At 39.5% G+C, this 18,719-nt stretch overlaps 1 pseudogene; it reads right to left on the bottom strand.

Annotated features, from left to right (window-relative positions):
* Positions 1-723: 723 nt before the first annotated feature.
* LOC122042484 lies at positions 724-8,051 on the bottom strand (annotated as a pseudogene).
* Between the last annotated feature and the right edge of the window lie 10,668 nt (positions 8,052-18,719).

Below are 18,719 nucleotides of genomic sequence, written 5' to 3'. Positions count from 1 at the left end.
CTACTATAAATTTATTTAGTGCACATCATGAATTTATGATTAATTTATTTTAACTTTGCTTCAATTATTTGGTGTTTTTAAAGTGCTTAATATATTTTAAAATGTTTCAAATGAATAAAATTTAAATTCTTTAGCTACTTATAGTTTCATCTCACGTATTATTATACTTCGCCAGATGGATCAACATCCAACAACACATTGATAAAATTATTATTGTTGCCGATAAAATTATTATTATGAAGATTGAATTTATCGCATCCATAAGATATGAATTTGTGTCTTCACACTTGTTGAAAATTTGTCCCATCAAAGAAGAGATGAAGATAGAACTCTTCAAAGCGGAGACCAAATCAGCTACGACTCTTAAGAAGTATAATGTGAGGTGCTTCTGAATGTTGTAAAAGTTTAGTTTTTTGTCTTAGAGGGGAAAATGCTTTTGAGAAGAAAAAAAAAATCAAGTTTTTAAACTTATGTTTGAGTTTACATCTAAATAGTTAGGATTGTTTTACAGCCACTAATGCATTAGGATAGAGGGTTTCCGATATCCTGAAACAACCCGAGGAAATTATTGGTGAGTACATAATAATAGTAGCATGTTAGTGTAGGATACTTTCATGTTGCCATTGTCATCTTCATCATTTGTCCTAACTACTTAGCAGTTAGCATCGGCAACAGCGAATCATGCTTTGATATGTAATGGCACGGCAGGTAAGCAGTGATGCATGCATAAAATGTCGTTTTTCCTTGAAATCATTTCAGCCTAAAACAAACAGATTCATTAACTCTCTTCTTAGCATTACCACTGCTGCTTCAGAACAACATTGTCCTGCTCACAAGTGCAATGGCCATGGGCAACTCACAGGCGACATTGTTGCTCAGACATCAATCAAGCGGTGCTACTCGTTAGATGACACTGATGCAGTTGAGAGAGATAGATCAAGGTTGGGGCTGGTAAAGAAGTCATTTCAGTAGTTGTTCCACCATCTTCTTTCCCTTCAATGAAGTAACTCCCATCTACTGGATTCATACCAAGCAGTCTTAACAAGAACGCACACCACCTTGATACGCAGAGAAAGCAAATTAAGGTTTCGGACATGGTCATAGGTAGATCAACCACCATACTCGAATGCTTGTGGAAGCTGAGGCTCATCATCTACCGCCATCGCTGAAGAACCTGATACCTGTTGTCTGGTTGAAGTTACTCCAGTTCTTGCTGCATTGGGTGGTGCTGTCGTTGATGTGTCACAAAGGGCGAGTACCTCCACTTTGGATGGCTGCAAATCCTTCAAAAGCACAAATCCGGAGGGTGCTAACTTGATGGGAACATATCGGGTTCCCTCAAGGAATCTGACGTGCTTCTCTTGGGCAGGGACGACCCTCGCTGGATTTGTCAAAATCCCATAAGACAGTTCGGGCTCCACTTTCTTTTCCAAAGCAGTATCCAACTGAAAAGGAAAAAAAACAAATTTGGTTAGCTTATACTTGTTCTTCCTCTTGGAAGCATCAGAAACTAGCTTATTTGATTACAAAAGACAGGGAAACTCAAAATATCCCATAAATTTGAACTCGTGGTAGACAATTGTTCTGAAAGAGATTCCCAACAAAAGAAGTTTACTGTTGCAGAAAATGAACTGCCTTCTAATTAATGTAGACTATTTTTCGTGATTTGATCTGAGTACGAAAAGCATAAACCTATGGGAATTTATCCAACAAAAAACCAAGAAGCTTTGTATTAAAGTTTAAAAATTGTTAATAAATGTTGAAGGGTTCCAACAGAATGAGGCTTTATTTTGTTGTATTAACAACATAAAGACAGACACTACCATTCTAATAATATGCTTAGAATAACTGAAAAATGATCACAGAAGTTACCTGCATTGCATTAGCATCTTTCTCAATAGATTTACTGGACTTGGTAGAAACTGAAGGACTTGATGCATCGTCACTTGAAAGCTTCTCCAGAGTGCCTTTATGTTCAGCGTCTTTTTTCGCTCTTGATTTTGCTTTAGCTGCTGTTGACAGAACAGCAGTAGGAATCTTGACTGCAGAAATTGAGGTAGGAGGTGTGGTTGGGCGAGGGTACTCAAAAAGGGAATGCTTTGCATTTGATAAGAACTCAAATTGTGCAACTTTCAGATCATAGTTGAGTCCAATAAAGGCAGTTGGAGAGAAAGCGAGGCTTACGAAGTAGAGAAGGGGATACCAATACCAAAACTGGCTAAAAACTGCAAGCCCAACAACAGCTGCGATTTTGTCATGCTTTGTTTTAGACAGCAGTCTAATGCTTACATTCCTACCCCCAGCATCAAGAATTCCAGAAGCCAATATTGCACCCATCTTGTTCATCATATCTTCATGCTTATCTAGAATTATTTTCTCTAATTGCCGCCTACAAATATCAAAAAGATTTACAACATCTAGCAAGGAAGTTATCCTCTGCTTTATCACAAGCCTAAATTAGAATGTCACCAGCACCTGAATGTTCCAACACGAGAGTCACAGGATTCATTGGTTTGGATCATACCCATGGCCATAGCTATGAGGGCTCCTTGGCAGACAAAATCCACGACATCAGATGTTAGAGGCTCAAGCAATGAAATGGCCTCAATCAAACCAGTACCAGCACAGGAAATGCCCACTGCTAGAGCCGCGTCATAACAGACATGAGGATTGTAAGACTTGGACAGCAAGGAAACAATTCTCGGGGTCTGCATCATCCGAAAATTACTGTAAAAACTAATACAATAAGGTAAAAAATAACTGGTTTGGGAATATTGACTCAGGTTGATTGAAGTTACTATAATCACAGGGGTTGCTATAACCGCCAATGGGTAATAAATGAGAGTGAAGGAGAAGACCACGAACAGGAGATAAGTTTGCAAACACAACATCATAAATAAATTTGATGAGCAAGGACTACTATCTTCATATTCAAGATTTATTAAGACTTAAGCATTCATATAAACAAATTCAAAATAACTTACCTGTTCGGGTTCAGAGTACAAGACAAATCCAAGGGCTAGAACAGCAGTCCTTCGGACATCATCACATACATCTAAGACAGCAAAATGAAGCAACTGATGGATGGCCTTGTTGTTTGCTGTTCCACGATAGGCTAAAGCCAAAGCATACATGCCACCATAACGAAGTATAGGATCTTGATCTCTTGTCATTTGCTCAATCAAAAAATCCGCCTCCGCTTCCCTTCCATAAACTGTCAAAGCAATTCCAAGAGATAAGCCCCTGTAAAGAAGAATACAGATCAATGTATGGCTTCTTAATTAGTGGATGTAATTAAAAAAAGGATTTCTAGTTTAAGACTCAAGAACATAATGATGACATATCTACTATAAGAATTAAGATTTTTTTTTTTCAAAAAAAAAAGGAGTGTAGAGGCTACCAAAAAAGAAATAGATGAACTAGTCAACCATGCCACATCAGCCCATTTAGGCAAATACACAATTTCATCAAAAAAAAAAAAGGGGAAAATACACAAACCATACTTACCGAATGATTTTTTCATGTTGTGTATCATCTGCATATGCAAGCATTTCACTAGCCTTTTCACTTGCAGTCCCAACCATGAGCAACCCCATACTAATGCCAGCAGCTTCACCAGCCACAGCACTATCTGTATAGAGCACATTTTTGACATCTTCATATATTTCCTCATCCCCTGTTCCTAAAGCTGCCAATCCAAGACCTAAGCAAGCTCCATGCTGGATAACCTGTAAAATATATATCAACATATCAAATGAGACCAGGTTACTAAATTTGATGCTTGCATGAGTGTATTTCGGATTCAGTGTTTGGGGAATTTTACAAATAAAAGTCACCTCAGCATTAGTATTCTGCAGGTTTTCATGAAGAAATTGCTTGATGCCTTCTCCATGGTTAGCATGAATCAATCCCAAACCATAAAGTGCCCCACCTTCAGAATAAGGACTACCACCACCAACAGCACCACTTTCAGGTAAATATGGTGCCATCAGGGCCTTCCTTGCTGCAGATGACCTCTGTGGATGACTCCTAGTCCAGCGGTAGCACTGAACTTGGCCCAGTTTGTTGCTCTGCTAAGCCATTCCTGCCAACATTGAATCAAGAAAATTTAAACTTAAATTAAATGCAGAAACATATCGACTACTGGAATTTTCTTTAATCAAAACAACATGACAATTGAAAAAAGATAGATCAAGGAGAAGAAACCAAGGAATTTCTATGGCATACACTAATATACTCATACCAGATTTTCTCTAAGAAAAGTGTCGACGGTTGTTCCAGCATGCATTAATTTGCATGTGAATGCCATAGTAAGATACACATGAATAAAGATAATGACTTGCCAGCCAATTATGAAAGATGTTATGTGTTACCTATTCTGACTACATACTGTAGAGTCAACTGAATTGATGTTTCTCCAGATAAAATCTTTTTTATCTTCATATGCCTCTCATTCCGAGTGGTGACCACTTCAGTGGTATTTTCTGCAATCTCATTAACACCATGAGATTCTTCAGATATGTGAACATCCTCTGCATCAACATTGGCTTTCTCGTTTTGTGAATTTGGAGTTGATGATACTTGATCAGGGTTCACATGGTCAATTGCTTGAGATGTGAAGCCTGATAACTGATTGACAACCTTTAATAGGAAGGCTTGATGCTCATTTTCTACAAGATTGAAAGCTATCTGAAATGCAAGAAGGGCATCCTCCTACACAGGAAAATAAATCAAAATGTCAGAATTGCCACTGCCACTAAATACAAAAAGAAAAATATAACTAAATACCTTGTTCCCAGATAGCAACCTCTCTAAAACGGTTGCAACAGTTTTGGGTTCATTCAAAAACAAGAGGCAATGGCAAATGCTTAAATAATCAGGAGAATCCAGCCTCTGATATATTTTGACAAGTAGACGGAGAACCTGCAATATTAAACCACAAGCAATTAGACAACTTGTCACATGTCAAATTGAGCGATGCATTCTTACCCAAAATGAAAAATGGATCTCACTTTTTATTGTATGATAAATCAGAGTAAGTGTTCAGGCCAAACCAACCCTAACACACACGCACGCGCGCGCGCGCGCACACACAAAAAAAAGATTTCACTAACAGAATTCTGAATTCCCAAGTATTTTTCTTGTGCAAATGAATGAAAAAAGGCACGTGCATCCATGTTGAAGCACAGGCCACATTTGTTACAGTGAGGATGTCAGCGAAGTTCATGCCGCCATGCATGTTAAACATTAAACTCAATGATGAAAGAGGTTAGCATATTTTATAACTAACTAATCTATCAAAATTAAACACCAGAAACTGTCATGCATGCTTTCTACACTAACCGAATTATGAACTCAATCCAAGTAGATTGAACAAGCTTCCAATTATATTTTCATACTGGAAACAAAATCATGAAATTTTCTACAAGATTTTCATTTCACAATCCAAGAAAAGGACCAATCAGAAACATTATGGATCAGAACGTGCTCCTAGGGTGCTATAAATTCATTAAAAACAACCATATTGAATGCAGTTAAGTTCATATGTACTGTGACTATAATGTTAATGCAAATTCCTACAAATCCCCTCCACTAAAGTTATCCCTGTATTGAGCCAAGTACTTGAAAATGCACACAGAAAAAGATTGCACAATTTTTTTAATTTCTTGATCAAACTTAACCATGCCTTACAATGTAAATATACTTTTCTAGAACTACCAGATTCACAAGGATTAAATCGCATCATCATCATGTGGGTCGTTTCTCAGCATTATAAATTATTTCAATTGCGTGGAATTTCCATTGTAGTCCCGCATATGATTTTTTGTTTTAAATGGTCACAATAAGACATCATCATCATGAGAATATCTCCCATATGAGCTCACAATTTTTCCTTTCTCTTAATATAAGATAACTTAGCACCTTCACTAAGGTCTGGTGATTAATGAATAAGCAATATTGCCAACAAGCTTTTTCGAGGAAAAGATAGCACATACATTTAAGCAAACAGGTTAAAAGTTAGGAAAACGCCAAATGTTGATGAAGCAGCCATATTTGTTAGTTTATATCTGTACATAAGTATCCATATACTATAAATATCATCGCCAATCTGTGTTTGTTCTACCTATATGAAGCTGGCTATACCTATTGAACTCAATGCAACATCACCGATCATATTTGCACATGTTCGTTACTTTGAATCTGCATATACTTAATTGTATACTACCTTTTCTGAAAATTCATAGCAACAAAATTGTATATTTTTATTATCATAGCTAAAAGAATTTAACCCTCCATTGAGCTCAATGTGAATCTGCATTAACATCATCGATGATATTCAGATGTCTCAGATAACTTTTCTATTACATTTAGAAATTTCTTTTATCTCCCTTGACCGCTTACCCCTTCAACTCTATCAATTCCAACTCATCTAATTATAGAATCTATTAACATTTTTTGACTGTCCAAACCATCTCAACCCATTTTATTTCATATTATCATTTATTTGTGCTACACAAGGTTACTCCACAGAGTGCCATTTTTTTTTTATTTTCTATACAAAATGAAAACCCCCATAAAATTGCATCAGATTCAATACCGAGCACAAATATAGCATCAGATTCAACCTAGATATGCTATTATAGAGGCATGAATAAGCTTATTGGAAACTTAACTGACAAGGATAGCATTACCTCACAGCGGTATTCTCTGTGATTGACAAATGAATGGGAAAGTGCTATGCAATATGAAAGTGCACCATGAATATTGTCACTTCGACTAATTGCTTCTTCAAGCTTATCTAATCTCCTACATTCAATGGGCATCCCCATGGCTTGCTGGTATTTACCATCTAAAATGCACCTGAATCAACAACATATGTTGATACTTTCATAGACAGTAATAAATAGATATTGAAAGCACAAAATTTCTTAACATACTTGTCCAGCAGTCTTTCTACTATCGCCTCCAACCTTGGATCCATTTGTGACTCCCCTTCACTTGTTTTTGGTGATTTAGACTTAAGAGTGGCATATTCATCTAGTGCTTTGGCTAAAAAAACAACATGAATCAGAACCGACAATAATTGGAAGAGAAAAATGCAATCGAATCAATTGGCTAGAGTTGCATACCTAATAAAGTATGAGCATAAGCAGAATCTTCTGATACATCAAATAGGGGTCCGGCACCAAGAGCGTAAGACAATGAGTCATTAAGCTCTACAAGATAGTAGAAAAGACTTGGCCAGTAGAACCAAATAAGAACATCTAATATTGGAAATGAAATGACAACAGTTTCAAATCAAGTAACAACAAATACTCGATACAAAAATTTAATTTGTCAAAAAGAAAAAGAAAGCAAAGCATCACCTTAGATACCACCAATGCAGCAAGTTGCCTTTGATCAAACTCCTCGTCTTCATATAAACTTTCACTGCAAAATATGAGGCTGAGTGATACTGACAGAAAAATAAGCACGAAAGAAACCGAACCATGTTATGGAATTATTTCTGGACAACTATCCTTGACGTCGCATAACAATAACACATTTCCAAGCTCTAATACGATTCATAAGCATGTTCTCGTCTTAGAAAACACATTAAAACCAAAAGTCCAAACTTCAACCCATCGTAGCACTTTTCCCAATCACACCTCCTGTAACTTTATAAAGATTCACAAAATTCAAGGTACCATGTAAACACCAAATCTGCAACCCGTACTAAAGCCCTAACCCAACCGAGGAAAAGAGAAAAATCAAGAATAAAAGGCAGAATGAGGGAAAAATTAGAGCAAACGGGCTCACATGGTGGGGACGCTGGTGAAGATCTCAGGCCAGAAAAGGTGGACGAGGGAGTTGAGCTTGTCGAGGGCGTGAAGCTTCAGCTCCGGGTGCGGTTCGTGAAGCATCGCAATAACACTGCTCGCGGAGCTCACAATCGCCATCTCCAGGTTATTTCAACCGCTAGTCGCAGCGGGGACGCCGGTTCCGTCGTCGATGGCTGGCGGTAGGGAGAGAGAATTCTTTTTACTTGGAGACTCGGCAAACTAAAAAGAAGCGAGCTGTTCATTTGCTCAGATGGCAAAATATCCAGTTAAATTATTAAAAATGAAAAATACCTTTAATCTTTGTATTTTTTTATCTAGTGGCATTTTATTCCTATATTTAAAAAATAATATTTGACCAAAAGTCAGATGTAAAAAATCTTAATAAAAGATAATTATATTTTTATCTTTTATTTAATCAATTTTTAATAATAATAATAATAAAGGAAAAAATATACATGCACCGGTATAAATAATAAAAATAATAATAATTCTAAAAAAGATAATTAATCAAAAACTTATTTCGTCACCCTCACCAAATCAAAAAAGAATTAAAATTCAAAATTGATGAATCAAAATCAAATGAAGATGAAATAAAGTTCATCATTAAAAATTTCCTTCTCATTATCAAATGTGGCATACAATGAAGTAGGAGTGATCAATTTAGAATTCTGACTCTTTTTTAGTTTAGTGAAAGAGTGGAATGAGTTTTTGACTATTTATCCGTTTTAGAGTTGATGTTTTTCTCTTATTTATGCGGTTACATGTATGAATTTTGTGAGATTTTTTTACCGAAGGATATAATAGTTAATTCAATGTATTTTTTTCCTCTCAAAAAATAATAAAAAAAAGATACAATTGTCTTTTATTTATTGTCTGCTACATTTGATGATGAGGAGGAGATTTTTAATAATAAACATTGTTCATCTTCATTTGATTTTAGTTCATTAATTTAGAATTATGATTTTTTTTAAGTTTGATGAGGGTAGTGGAATGAGTTTTTCGATGATTAACCCTTTCAAAGTTACTATTTTTCTGTTATTTATATTGATATATGTATGAGTTTTGTGAGGATTTTTACCAAAGGATATAATAGTTAATTCAATATATTTTTCCTCTTTATTATTATTGAAAAATGATTAAAAAAAGACAATGGTATAATTGTCTTTTACAAGATTTCTCACATTTGACTTTTGGTCAAGGAGGTTAAATGTTATTTTTTTAAAAAAAATACAAGAGGTAAAATGTTATTGGATAAGAAATACAAAGGGTTAAAGGTATTTTATCCAAAATAAAATGACTAGAGTATGAATAAATAAATTATAAAATCCAATCTTCTTTGCAAATCTAACTTGGAATCATAAGGATAAGTCATAATTCATTTAATAAAAAATATGGAATCCTCGTATTAGTGGCCCCCAAGTTGTCCACTACCATTAGGAGGGAGATAAAAGCGAGAAAACCCAAGTGACAAGTGCTTGGGTGAGGATCTACAGAGATGATAAAACCCTCTATTGAGTTTTGCCCCCTCAATCATTACAGTCTTATTCTAAGCACGTACTACTGAATCATGCCCTTGAAAATGCAATAATTCATTTGATGCTCTATTTAGATGGGATGAAGGAAAGTTTATTAACATGTGTTATTTTATTTGGGAGGAAAAAGAAGGAATGCAAGTTAATTATATAAAGTTATAAAAACACTCACTTTTAAAAATAAACCTATGTGTGAAAAAAAGATATAGCTCATTAAAACTATAAATGTAAGTTTTTTTTCTTTGCCAAAATCACCTTGTTAGGCCAACTAAAATTAGTATTTATATGGCGAGGGCGACACCTACATCTTGGAGTGCAAGCAATTGGATGCTAGGTGGTGACGACACACATTGTGTAAGGAGTGACAACGTAAAGATAAGATACTTAAATAAACAAGTTAATTTGAGAATTAATATTTTAAAATAGGAATAAAATTGGATCAAAATATTTTGACCTCCCCTTCCCCTTCTTTACATTCCAAATTAGTTGTAAGAAATTGTACCGATTCATAAGCATGCAAAGGTATAGCTTACCTTTCTCTTCCTCCCTTTCTTAACTCACTCTATCTCTAATAAGGGTCAAAATTCACTTTCTCCTTATTTACCCTTTTCTCCCATTCCCCCACCTCCTCCCAAATAGAAAGTAAATGTTGTGAATTATGATTATTTGAAATTTTAGGTTATTAAGTTTATTCAATTGGTTAATGAATTTACTTTTGATTTTAAGAGTCTATTTATTTATTAATTATGAGAATTTTTTTTATGAATATAAATTTATATATTTTATTTGAGAATATTATTCATGAATAATTTATAATCTTTATTTATGAATATTAAGGAACACATGCTATCAAATCTATTTATTTAATTTTGTTGGACCAGCGGCGCCGGAGGCGTAGTGTCTGTAAGAGAAAAATAAAACCTTTCTCTGTTTTTCAACTAAGATTAGTAGCACTATCACAATAATTATAACCTCAAAAATGAACAACTAATAAAAAGAAGAGGTAAACATATTTGACTTGATTACAACCTAGGTGGTTGTTAATCCAAGGTGGTTGCAAAGTTTTACTAGAAAAATCTCCTTCTATTTAGGCGGAGAAGCCTCTTACACTCTTTGAAAAGCATAGAAAAGACTAGGAAATGATTACAGTAGTTGTTCTCAAGTTATTATTCATTTTCTAAGTCCAAGGGTCTTTTTATAGCCCTTGGGAAATCTCATCCGAAGCTTGAAGGTGCCTCCAGAGTGGCAAGTAAATAAAACTTTATCTACTTGCAAACAGTTAGTTTGACTGGCCGAAGGCGCCTTCCATACTCATGGAGGGCGCCTTCCATGCATATGGAGGGCGCCCTCCATGCTTATAGAGGGTGCCTTCCGCTTGAAGGTGGTGGAGGTGCAGGCGCGCCTCGAAGGCACTTTCTATTCCCATAGAAGTAGACCCGACCCCGGGCCGGGTCTGGCCCGGACCCGGCCCGGGCCCGTAACCGGGTCAACGGGCCAGTTGCCCGTTGACCCGGTTCGCTGGGTCGAACCGGAACCGGCCCGGCAAGTTGCCGGGCCGGTTCCGGTTCATTGGGTGTAAATGTTAGGATCTCTTCGTACGGCTAGAGAGGGGGGGTGTGAATAGCCGACCCCAATTGCTCGCGTTTCTTTCTACAAACTAGGGTTAGCGCAGCGGAAACTAAATGCAGAAAGAAAACAGGAGAAGAAATCAAACCTCTACGCAAGGATGTAACGAGGTTCGGAGATGAAACTCCTACTCCTCGGCGTGTCCGTAAGGTGGACGAAGCCTATCAATCCGTCGGTGGATGAGTCCCCGGAAAACCGGCTAAATCAAACTCCTTGTGGGTGGAGAAACCTCGCCACAATCACTTGCAACAGCAAGCTAAGAGTACAAGAGAATAGCAAGAACAAAATACAACAGGAATGTAAACACAGTAGCTTGCCTTCTCGTCGACTGGGGTCCCGGATGAAGTAGCAACTTCACGGACAGATGCAACAAGCAACTCAGCAGCAGCTGATCCAGTCGTGGAATGAAGCTCACGCGAAGCTTCGACAAGGAGGAGCTCAACAAAGCTCAAGCACAACAGCACTTTGCAACTGGAAGGAAGAAGAAGAAGTATCACAGAAGATGCCCTTGTCTCCTTTATACCTGCGAAGAAGAAACAGTGAAGAAACTAGCCGTTGCGTTGCAACGGCTAGAACCCTGATCGGTCTGTGGACCGATCAGGGAAGAACCTTCGCTTCTGTTCCGTTCCTGATCGGTCCATGGACCGATCAGGGAACATCCTGATCGGTCCACAGACCGATCAGGGAACCTTCTGATCGGTCCGTAGACCGATCAGGCTTCTCTTCTCTGCTAGTTTGCCACTGATCTCCTTCTGATCGGTCTCCAGACCGATCAGATAACCATCAGTAGCATACTGATCGGTCACTGATCGGTCACCAGACCGATCAGATGAGCATGTATCATTGGATCGGTCTGCAGCCCGATCCAAACTTCTCAGCCCTAAACCTAAGGCTTCCACACCAACATCCGGTCAACCTTGACCTGTTGGTACATCATGCCTAGCATCCGGTCACTCCCTTGACCTGCTAGCACTCCCCGCTAAGTGTCCGGTCAATCCCTTTGACCCACTTAGACTTTTCCACACCAGATGTCCGATCATCCCTGATCCATCTGGATTTTCCTCTTCGTGCCAAGTATCCGATCACTCCCTTGACCTACTTGGACTTTCCAACACCAGAAGTCCGATCATCCCTGATCCATCTGGATTTTCCTTGCCCGGCTTCACTCACGGGACTTAACATCCAGTTAGGACTTTCTCACTGCTTCACTCACGAGGACTTTCTACTGCCTATCCAGTTAGGACTTTCCCCTGGCTTCACTCACGGGACTTTCCACACCGCCTAACATCCAGTTAGGACTTTCTCCTATGGCTTCACTCACGGGACTTTCCAATGCCTAACATCCAGTTAGGACTTTCCCAGCTTCACTCACGGGACTTTCCACACTGCATAACATCCAGTTAGGACTTTCCTCTTGCTCACGGACTTTCCAACCGCCTAACATCCCAGTTAGGACTTTCCCTCGTGCCAAGCTCCTGCTTGGACTTCTCCGTCCAAGTCTCCATACTTGGACTTTTCGCCAAGTCTCCATACTTGGACTTTTCCATGCAAGTCTCCATACTTGGACTTTTCTAGTGCCAAGCTCCCTCTTTTCCGTTTCCAAGTCTCCATACTTGGACTTTTTCCCGAATCAGGTCAACCTTGACCTACGGTTGCACCAATAATCTCCCAAACATCTATTCTTGTCCCATATCAAGAATACAACTCTTCCACGAGTGTCAAACATCAAAATACAACTCAACTAGGTCAACCTTAACCTAAGGTTGTACCAACAATCTTCCTAAGTCAAACATCAAAATACAACTCGAGTCAGGTCAACTCGAGTCAGGTCAACCAGGTCAACCTTGACCTAAGGTTGCACCAACAATCTCCCCCTTTTTTATGTTTGACAAAACCCATAATCAAGTTAGGTTAACCTGATAACCTAACTTAGGTTTTCCAACCATCTTCCAATGTCCAATGTTCTTTCCTTGAACATTCTCTGAACATTCTCCCCTTAGGTTAACCCGATAACCTAACTTGGGTTCTCCAATAATTCTCCCCCTTTTGACACACATCAAAAAGAATTTCAATGATCTTTTCTTGAACATTCCTTGACATTCTTTCCCTAGCTTAGGTTAACCCGATAACCTAACTTGGGTTCTCCAATAATTCTCCAATGAACACTCTCCCCTTTTTGACACACATCAAAAAGGAAAAAAAGGGTATCAAGGTCAAGAGTTTCTTCCTAATGAAAGTCCCATACATTTCATTGAAACTCTTAATTTCCCCCTTGATACTAAACTCAACAATCAGCTTAGTGATAATCCCATATCACTAATCCTCAAAAGTCTTAAGGAGTAAAAACTCCCCCTAACAGTCAACTCCCCCTTGACAATTAGGTAAAACTCCCCCTAAAGGTTAACTCCCCCTTGACCATTGCACCAACAATGTCTTTGTGAGTTCCAAACCTTTAGAAATCCACAAAACCCAACTTCCAGCTGAAATTTCAGACCAACAGCTGAAAATCAGAAACTGGCACGCTCTGATCGGTCCCCAGACCGATTAGGAACCCGGTCCCCAGACCGATCAGGCCTTCACCAGATCGCACCAAGCTCTCTGGTTCTTACTGGATCGGTCTGCAGACCGATCCATGCTTCACTGGATCGGTCCACAGACCGATCAGGACTTACCTGGATCGGTCCCCAGACCGATCCAGACTCTGATAGGCAGATTTCTGAAATTTCCTTCCCGAAATTCAGAAACTCCTAGAAAATTCCAGAAAATTCGAAAAATTGTGAAATTTTGAGGATACATTCCTCATAACATATACTATCATGGAAAAATAGTTTTCTATGAAAATAACTTCCATTTTTCAATCTTGATACAAAGTTCAAAAACTTTGAAATAGTTCAAGTTTAACTCAACTTTGTATCACAATGTTCAATGATGAATGCTATCACTAGGAAAGCTTCATCAAGGTTTTTCAAATCAATTTTAAAATGCTTTTAAAACCTTTAATTTGGGACCACAATCTTTGGACTATATGTACATGACTTGTACATAAGCTTTCCCTATGATCCCCAATTAGAATTAGGCTCATCTAGGTACAAGAACTATGCACCTTGATCCTAACTCACAATCCTAATATCTCACACACATCTAAGATGTATCAAACACATCCAAGTCAATTTTGATGTGAGATATGGGTTTAGGTATCTTAGACTAAGGTCTCATGCATTTTCTAAACACAAATTTGATCTCAATATCAAAATGTGTTTTTCATCCTTAAATCAATTCAATTGATTATTAATGCAAGAGATGATGACATGGCATAAGATGGTATCATAAATGAAAACATGTGCCAAAGTCATGATGTCATGGCATAAAGTTTGAAACTTAAATAAACATGACATAAAAACTAGCCTAAGCATTATCATGACATTTCAAATGATAATAAAACTAAACATGATGTCATGACATGTGAGGGAAAACAATCATGGCAAGATTTAGCATAAATAAATATACCTAGATTACCTATCTAAGTATCCTTAACCACTTGGCTAACTTCAAATTTAATCCTAGATTGCCCCAAAATGCCAAAATCCTAATTTTGACACTTCTTGAACTCTAGATTTTCCCAAATTGTGCCAATTAAGATTAAAAATGAAATTTCCAATCTTTAGGCACATTTAACTCTTCAAAGGAGTAAATGATAATTCCATTTCATTTTCAAAAGTTCTCAAAACCTTGAAAATGCTCCTTGAGTGTCAATTTCCTCAAAGTTGGGTTAACTACCCTTCTAATCGGAGTTGACACTCTCTAACCCATCTATGGGGTAGAGAAGATGCTCCTAGGAACCCAATACCTATTAGAGCTCATTGGGTTCACTAAATATTCACTAGGGATAACTTCCCTAGCAACCCTCCTAATGACCCTCTTAGGCTTTAAAGCCTTGGTCATTTGGGACTCATCAAGATCAACTCTAGGGGTGACTCCCCTTGTGACCTTGGTGTTGGTCTTCCTAGCCCTAGGTTTTGTTCCATAATCGAATGGAACATTATGATAAGTGGGCTTGACCACTTGAGACTTAGGTTTGTGACCCAAACCTTTCTTGTTCTTGGACATTGGTTTTTGACCCTTAAACCCTAGAGATGACTTCTCCAAGTTCTTAAGAGCCTTTTCCAAAGTATCAAGTCTTGACCTCAAGACTTGATTCTCCTTCTCTAATACCTCAATTTTTAATTTTTCATTTTTCTTTGAGGTATTCCTAGGCATATGTCTAGATGATTTGGGATTTCTATCTAGGTTTCCCTTAACCTTAGATGAGTTAATCCTAGGGTTGGCTTTCCTAGTGTTATCCTTATCTAGACTAACATCTTTGGCACCTAAGCACATATATTGGTTCCTAGAATTATCATGCTTATCATTCTTGACAATTGCAATAAAACTACTAGCATGAGTCTTATTATTATTGCAAGAGTGTGCCTTAAATGTTACCTTAGGGTTTGCCTTAGCTCCCCCTATCGACGTGCTCAGTCTCTTGTCCTTGTGAGATTGCCTCCCCCTCGGACATTGACTCCGATAATGTCCCCTTCGCTTGCATTGGAAGCACACCACGTGCTCCTTGCCCTTGCGTGTTCGGACTCCGACTTCCTTGATCTTTGGCGCCGGTGGAGTCTTTCTAACCCTCTTTGGACACTTACTCTTGTAGTGCCCAAACTTCCTACACTCAAAACACATTATGTGTAATTTGCTTGAAATCACAGTGTTTGAGTTACCTAGGGTTGTGGATGTAGATGAGCTTTCTTCTTCATCCCTTCCGGAGGTAGATGCCTCTTCTTGCTCCGAACTTGAACAAGAGGAACTCTCCTCCTCTTCTTCCTTGGATGTTGAGTAGCCCTCAACTCCCAATTCGCTCCCTCCATGATGTGAGCTACTTGGCTCACTAGGCTTCTCTTCATGGCTTGAAGTGGAGCTCTCCTCATGGTACTTGGCCAAGTTATCCCACAACTCCTTGGCATTGTTGTATTTACCTATCTTACACAAAACACTAGTAGGTAATGAAAATTCAATTGTTTTAGTTACCTCATTGTTGATCGTGGATTGGTGGACTTGTTCCTTCGTCCACTTGTTCTTCTCTAGAGGCTCTCCTTCTTTATCCATTGGAGGAGTAAACCCTTCTTGTACACAAAACCAGTTCCACATATTAGTCCTAAGAAAATACATCATCCTTACCTTCCAATATGCAAAGTTGTCGTTGTAGAAGGGTGGAATGGTGATGTCTTCTCCAAATTGATCCATCTCTAGCTTGTGCTCGCACGGGTGTGAATCCGATGAAGAGCGGCCTTGCTCTGATACCACTTGTTAGGTTCTCTTCGTACGGCTAGAGAGGGGGGGTGTGAATAGCCGACCCCAATTGCTCGCGTTTCTTTCTACAAACTAGGGTTAGCGCAGCGGAAACTAAATGCAGAAAGAAAACAGGAGAAGAAATCAAACCTCTACGCAAGGATGTAACGAGGTTCGGAGATGAAACTCCTACTCCTCGGCGTGTCCGTAAGGTGGACGAAGCCTATCAATCCGTCGGTGGATGAGTCCCCGGAAAACCGGCTAAATCAAACTCCTTGTGGGTGGAGAAACCTCGCCACAATCACTTGCAACAGCAAGCTAAGAGTACAAGAGAATAGCAAGAACAAAATACAACAGGAATGTAAACACAGTAGCTTGCCTTCTCGTCGACTGAGGTCCCGGATGAAGTAGCAACTTCACGGACAGATGCAACAAGCAACTTAGCAGCAGCTGATCCAGTCGTGGAATGAAGCTCACGCGAAGCTTCGACAAGGAGGAGCTCAACAAAGCTCAAGCACAACAGCACTTTGCAACTCGAAGGAAGAAGAAGAAAAATCACAGAAGATGCCCTCGTCTCCTTTATAACTGCGAAGAAGAAACAGCGAAGAAACTAGCCGTTGCGTTGCAGCTAGAACCGATCGATGCGTGGACCGATCGAATATCTGATCGGTCCGATCGAGGAAGAACTTCGCTTGTTCCGATCGGTCCATGGACCGATCAGGAACATCTGATCGATCCACGCCGATCGGGAACCTTCGATCGGTCCGTGACCGATCGGCTTCTCTTCTCGCTAGTTTGCCATCGATCTCCTTCGATCGGTCTCCGGACCGATCAGATAACTCGAAGCATCTTAGCACGCCCGATCGGTCACCGGACCGATCGGATGACCCATCTGGATCGATGCGGCCCGATCAAAACTTCTCAGCCCTAAACCTAAGGCTTCCACACCAACATCCGGTCAACCTTGACCTGTTTGTACATCATGCCTAGCATCCGGTCACTCCCTTGACCTGCTAGCACTCCCCGCTAAGTGTCCGGTCAATTCCTTTGACCCACTTAGACTTTTCCACACCAGATGTCCGATCATCCCTGATCCATCTGGATTTTCCTCTTCGTGCCAAGTATCCGATCACTCCCTTGACCTACTTGGACTTTCCAACATCAGAAGTCCGATCATCCCTGATCCATCTGGATTTTCCCTTGCTCGGCTTCACTCACCAGGACTTCCACACTGCCTAACATCCCAGTTAGGACTTTCTCACTGCCTGGCTTCACTCACCAGGACTTTCCAACTGCCTAACATCCCAGTTAGGACTTTCCCACTGCCTTACTCACCGGGACTTTCCACCTGCCTAACATCCAGTTAGGACTTTCTCACTGCTTCACTCACCAGGACTTTCCAACCGCCTAACATCCAGTTAGGACTTTCCCACCGCTTCACTCACGGGACTTTCCACAGCCTAACATCCAGTTAGGACTTTCCTAGTCTTCACTCACCAGGACTTTCCAACCGCCTAACATCCCGTTAGGACTTTCCCTCGTGCCAACTCCTGCTTGGACTTCTCCGTGCCAAGTCTCCATACTTGGACTTTTCGCGTGCCAAATCTCCATACTTGGACTTTTCCAGTGCCAAGTCTCCATACTTGGACTTTTCCAGTGCCAAGCTCCCTGCTTGGACTTTTCCGTTGCCAAGTCTCCATACTTGGACTTTTTCCCGAATCAGGTCAACCAGGTCAACCTTGACCTACGGTTGCACCAATAATCTCCCAAACATCTATTCTTGTCCCATATCAAGAATACAACTCTTCCACGAGTGTCAAACATCAAAATACAACTCAACTAGGTCAACCTTAACCTAAGGTTGTACCAACAATCTTCCTAAGTCAAACATCAAAATACAACTCGAGTCAGGTCAACTCGAGTCAGGTCAACCAGGTCAACCTTGACCTAAGGTTGCACCAACAGTAAAAACCGGCGAACCGTCGGTTAACCGGCGGGTTGAACCGGCGGTTCAACCGCAAATTTTTTTTTTTTTTAAACGGCTTGAACCGCCGGTTAACCGGCGGTTCATAGCCGTTGGAACCGCCAGTTAACCGGCGGTTCGTAGCCGTTGGGAGGGTTTTTTAGGTATTTTTTTTCAACGGTTAGGATCATTTAACCGTTTTTTGATCAATGGCTATGATTTAATGTCCGTTACTATCAAAACTCTATAAATAGAGAGCTTATTTCATCATTTTTCACACACATCTTCTCTACTCTTAATCTCATTTTCGTATTCTCTAATCTCTACACGCTTTCGTTTTCAATTTTCAATTACAATGGAAGGAGGCCGCGGAGGTGCATCATCTCGAGCTCGGAAGGGAAAGCAAATAATGAATCCGCGGGAGGAGGACCCCAACATTCAATCCAC

This window comes from Zingiber officinale, chromosome 2A (genome assembly GCF_018446385.1).
Source record: "Zingiber officinale cultivar Zhangliang chromosome 2A, Zo_v1.1, whole genome shotgun sequence".
Taxonomy (NCBI): Eukaryota; Viridiplantae; Streptophyta; class Magnoliopsida; order Zingiberales; family Zingiberaceae; genus Zingiber; species Zingiber officinale.
This window is presented reverse-complemented; position numbering and strand designations above follow the sequence as displayed.